Consider the following 6000-nt stretch of genomic DNA (forward strand, 5'->3'; position numbering starts at 1 on the left):
ATTTTACCAGGGCACAGACAAGTCTGCGCACACACACACACACACACACACATGCACACACACACTCACACCTGCACATACTTTTCAAAGGGTGTACATGCATTAAGTGAGCCTGTATATGTCTAGATAGCAGACTTTGTGCTTCTGCTTGAACAAGTTGGATAAGTCAAAGTTCAACACCCAGTCCAATGATTATTCTTATAAAGGTAGATTTGACTTTGACCTTTTAAAACCTCAATCTTGTAGATCTTACGTCCAAAGCCAGAATGAGAACTTGCTTTACAAAATGTCCCAAAAGTTACTGCCTTTAATTCCCTCCCTGCAGCTGCTCATGCAACAGAAGATTGGACTCAAGGAACAGCTCTCAATTAAACAACAAAAGACAACATATGGAAAAGTTTTAGTGGCAGGAGTCAGAACTTTTCATGGCCCAAAGTTGCAATGAATCATGTGATCAATCACTTTATCCAGTCACAATTTTAAGGTGCAACAAGTTTAACTAAAACCAAGATAATATTGCACATGGCACTGAGTGTCCCTCTGGACTCTGACAGAGTCAAATGGGATTACAACTGAATTAGAGCTGCAACTGATGTTCATCTCTCTGTAACTTTGTAAATTAATAGATTAATAATTTACAAAATGTCAGAAAATTGTGAAAAATATCCATCACAGTTTCCCAGAACACAGGGCACTGCTAAGTACAAATTTGAAGTATTTGTACTTACATGAATAATTCTATTTCATGCTACTTTCCACTTGTACTCTACTACATGGATAACTGATAACTTTGGTGACTAAGTATTTGCAGATTCTGATTAATCATACAAAATATAGTCGACAAATAAACCTCAATGTATTATTCATACATTAAGAAAAACTTTATTGAACCACATATGGAAAATTCACATGCTATCCAGCAATATGAAAAATAATTAAAATTCACATTTTCCAACTGCAATATGAAAGCATGCTTACACATTAAGCCCATAGTTATAATGCAGTTGTCATGGTTGCATTTGTGCCTTGAGTGTTTCTCTCTGTATGCACCATGCATGTAAATACCCATTCTTGTCTGCATACGTTTCTATATTTCCGGTCATCTCATTCTGGTCACCACATTCTGTATGTATCCCCCCTTTTTAAGTGTTATGTGGCGCTGTAACACCGGGTTAAATTCTTGTGTACATTGTACATTTGGTGAGTAAAGAGATTCTGATTCTGAGTACTTTTCTTTCCTTTAGTCATGCATTCTATGGGCGTGGTCTCCTTTAGTCACTCGTTCTGTGGGCGTGGTCTCAATTATTCACGCATTGTATGGGCGTGGTCTAATGTATTCATTCATTATGTGGGCGTGGTCTCCTCCCTTCAGTTTTTGTGGGCGTGTCCTGTGTTCACCTCCTCAGTTCTGTTATAATCCCGTTTTTCTCACTAGCTACGAGCTCCTCTTCTTTCCTCGTGTCGTTCCCCTCACCTGTGTGTCTCCACCCATCTGTTCACCTGCACACTCCCTTCTTAGCTTCAGTTGGGTTTTTTCTTTTCTTTTTTTTTTTTTGATGAGTCATTTTATTCCATTTTTGTCTATATAGATAGATAGATAGATAGATAGATAGATATAGATATATAAATCCCCCTTTTCTGTGTCTGCCATCTGCTGCATCTCGGTCCAAATGTTACACTCAACTTGTGACACCAGTAAAGCTAAAACAGAGACTGTTCTGAAATGGGCTATTCAAAATGAATACCTATAATTTTGCTACTCAAATATTAATAATTATGTACTTAAAATTTTGACTTACAGGTGTACATGTGACAGAGTATTTAAACCCTATGGCTTTGCTACTTTTACTTCCCCCTCTTCACTTCCAGGTGAAGTTGGCAACTCTAGATTAACAGTTTAATTAGCAAGTTAGATTCAGCTGGTCGCAAGTGGAAAAAAAAGCGAAACCACGAACGGTACTAACAGTGGATTTAAAAAAGATGAATAGAGACTAATGAAACCAAAGAAAAGTTGGCAACGGAAACGACATGCTAGTTAGCAAGTTTTAATATTGATAGCACTGATAGTAGCTAGCTAACATCACTGCGCTTTTATAAGCCTTCATTTACGAGCAGATGGCCGCCAGGAAGGTGGATTTTTAGACGTTAGTGACCGCAGAAAGTGTCTGTCTGTGAGTAGAAACTGTGGAGGCCGAGCTACACTGAAGCTGGAGACGGAGTCAGACTGCGTGGACACGAGAAAGTTGGGACACCGACATATGAACCGAGTCCTTTCCCACCATGACGGTTACGCGCACCGCCTTCTTCAGCTTCAGCCAGCAGGTGAGACAAACACGCACCTGCTCTGTGTTCGCTCTGCGGCTTTCCTGTGGCGCTAACTGATGTGCGGTGTCGGTGTAATTATGTTGCATGTAAATGAGCTTTTGTCAGTGAGTTAGGTCCATACACACACACACACATTCAGCACCTTGGACATAGCCTGCAAAACTTTGTACTGCAGTGTGTGTGTGTGTGTGTGTGTGTGTGTGAGAGAGAGAGAAGGTCGTGCAGAGGTCTGGTATTACTGATGTTTTGATGTGTATTTTATACATACTTATGAGTTATAGATTGTACTTGTGTTTGGGCAAAGAGAGAAGCTTTATCGTGCAATATATTTATGTATGTAATAATGGTAAGAAGATAGTTCACGTCCGTGTGAAAGTCATGTAACTGGTTTTGTTGTTTGCTTCATTTTTGATTAGAAGCAAAATCTGTTATGTGTGTGTGGCATGTTACAGTTGCAAAAATGTTCCATTATTAATAGTTTTTGTAGTATTAACAGTAGTGAGTGGATGAATGTACGATATTGTGTATGCTTGTGTCAAATAACTGTGCTCAGCCTGTTTGCAAAACACCATAATTTCATACAAAGTCAGGATCAGATTGCAAGAAAGAAAAGTCAAGAAGTACAAAAAAAAAGGAAAAGAAAAGAAGCTGAGGCATTTGTCATATAGAAATCTTCAGACCATCAATGAGTGCGACAGTCAGAAAACTGTATACATACCAGACCGTCTACCTTTCCTTATTTTCTACGCTTTTGAGATTAAAGCAGGCAAATTCATCAAACGTGCTCATCTGTACACCAGAATATTTCAGGGTTATGTCAGCCATTTCATGGAACATTAGCAGTTTAAAAGTAGCGTGCTTTTATACTTCACATTTTTCAGTTATAATTCTTTTAAGCCAAGAAAGGAAAAAAATATTCAGGGTTTCTCCAACTGCATTTTATTACTGTCAATGTGGAAAAAGGCTTTGAAGTCAGCATTCAAAACAAGTTAATACGCTTTTAGGCTGCGTTTTCACTGTTAAATCAAAATAATTTGGGGTAGGGGACGACTTGGGCTTATTAACTCACTGTTACTTACAGAGTACTTGAGATCCAAAAAGGTAAGTCCAGTTTTAATGTCAGCTTGCGGTGTGGTTGCAGATTGCAAGCATATGAACACCACTTGACTCACTGCCCACTAAGCTGGCTGCTAAAAATGCTAAAGACCCTCTGTAGAGCCATTGTTTGCTTTGTCTGCTCTTAGCTTAGCTACTGTAGCTTCCTGGAAGAGGACCCGCTCCCCCATGTAGATATAAAAGTCTCTTTCCAAGGTGACCAAAACAGAACAATTCTTAGTTTCAAGTGATTAAATATGAACAAAACATTTTGAATTATGATTGAATGATAATTGAATTATGAATATTATATTCAGTTTCCGCCCCGAGATCCTACACACTGGACCTTTTTAAGGCCCTGTCTCACTTCTTCTCTGGTTTTTCCTCACATACCTGCCCTGCTTACCTGTGGTCAGGATAATAACAACAAATGGATCTACTTTGGACAGTCTGTACCTTTTATTTTGTTCTTGAGTGCACCTTTTATTTGCAACTTGTGCATGCATTTACACATATCTTGTTATGGTTAAAGATGATTAATCTGTTCTAAACTTACAATAAATTTTTAAATTTTTTTTAATCTCTCAGTCTGTCCGTAAGTCATAAAGTTTGCATTGCAGTAAGATAATTCCACCTCATATGATGATAAGATTCCCCGTCTTCCTTTTGTTTGTTCATGGTCCTTTTATTGTTCAGATGCAAAATCACTTGCACGACGTCCACGTGTTATAACTTATGTGTCTTGCAGGCTTTATGCGCTTATTCACTATCCTTCCAATAGACATCCTACACACTCTGCTCGTATTAATATGCATGACCAGCTATACTCCAGCTCTTTAAACTCAACAAGCCCGCACACACACACTCACAAACACACACGCATTTTCCTAAGGAAATGCGGCGTCTTCAGGTTGTGTTTTTGTTTCCTCATCCATCTCCTCCTCCTCCACCTCCTCTCTGCGCCTGCACTCACTTGTCTCTCTTTCTCCATCTTTCTCTCATCCAGCCATCCTCGTCTTCCTCCTCTGTTCCTCTGCGTCACTCTCTCAATACTGACATATGATGCAATGAAACAAAACGTGACAGTCAACTTCTTTCCTCTTACTCTGTTCCCCTCAGACCTGTCTCTCCCCTTCCACGTTTCTTCTCTCCTCTTTATATTTTTTTTAGATTCTCTTTCTTGACTCCCTCTTTTTCGTCTTCTCCTCATTTGCTTTCTCTCTTGTCTGTCTGCCCCCTCCTCCGTCTTCCCCCCTTCCCTCATCTCTCTTCCTGCTCCTCCCTTCCCCCTCTAGAGCCCTCTTCTTTCCGTCTGTTTCATTAACAAGATTTATCTTCTCTAGTAATTACAGCACATACACACACACACACGCGCACACACACACATACACACATATATATATATAAGGGCATGCATACACACTCACGCAATCACCCTGTATGCCAGTCACACATCCTGGTGCTGCATTACCACGTTTCTACCAGTCAGGGGCACTGTGGCACTGTGACGAAAAGAGCAACATAAGGGCGGAGGGGGGCGGGGGCTGAGACAGTATTGGAAAATGGATTTAAATCCTCTACTCTGTGTGTGTGTGTGTGTGTGTGTGTGTGTGTGTGTGTGTGTGTGAGAGAGAGAGAGAGAGAGCAAGAGGGAGGACTATTAACATGCATATGTGTATTTTTGTGCGTATGTGTTTCAGTGCCACTGTGAACTGGCACCTTTTAATGCGATCACACAAGCATAATTTCATATTAACACCATCCACACTGAATAAATGGCATTCTGCAGGGAATCCTCTTCCTTTAATTTCCACTTTATTTCTTTTTCAATTCCTAATATGGACTCTTGCTTCTGTAATGCCCTCCTGAAGGCCGTACCTCTCTTTGTGTTTGTGTGTAGATAAAAACCGTCAAGGTCTCCGGTATTCTCGACGCATGCAAGTACTTTAGATTCAGAAACAACAGGCTTTATGACTGCAAATATTTGCACGGTGAGATGAGCTGGATGAGGCGTTAATGCAGGCACTTTTCAGAAGTTCAACATTTATTTGTCTCTCGGTCTGTTAGTCCACAGGCCTGATATCTCATAATCGCTCTGAAGTAATGGGCCCCGCCGCTGACAGAGCCTGATTGATACTGGTTTCCCTCAATGCGGAGCTAGCTAGCTAGCTGACATTGACGGAGTGACTGACGGAAAGGTTGACAGAGTGACAAAAGGAGAGTGACTGGCGTTCATCATCGCAACGTTTGTGACTGACGCAAAGACTTGCTGAGAATCAGTGGATGTTTTTTTTTTATTTTTTTCTTCTAGCCACCCCAAAATTACAAGAGAAATGTATTTTATTTTACAGAGTTTCAGTTTGAAATAGGAAACTGAATTCCATGTACTCCCAAGTGCATTTATTGGTGGATAAAAAAAGAAAAAAAACCCTGTAAATTAAGTGAAACGAGAAAGTAACCTTCCTGACCTTGTGTCCACATTGCCTTCACTTCACTAACTGTAAAATGAAAAGAAACTTTTATAACATTAAATAAATGTATTGTGTTGTAGCTAAAAAAACTAATCTTTTTTTTTTTTTA

This window comes from Scatophagus argus, chromosome 17 (assembly GCF_020382885.2).
Source record: "Scatophagus argus isolate fScaArg1 chromosome 17, fScaArg1.pri, whole genome shotgun sequence".
In the NCBI taxonomy this organism is placed as follows: Eukaryota; Metazoa; Chordata; class Actinopteri; family Scatophagidae; genus Scatophagus; species Scatophagus argus.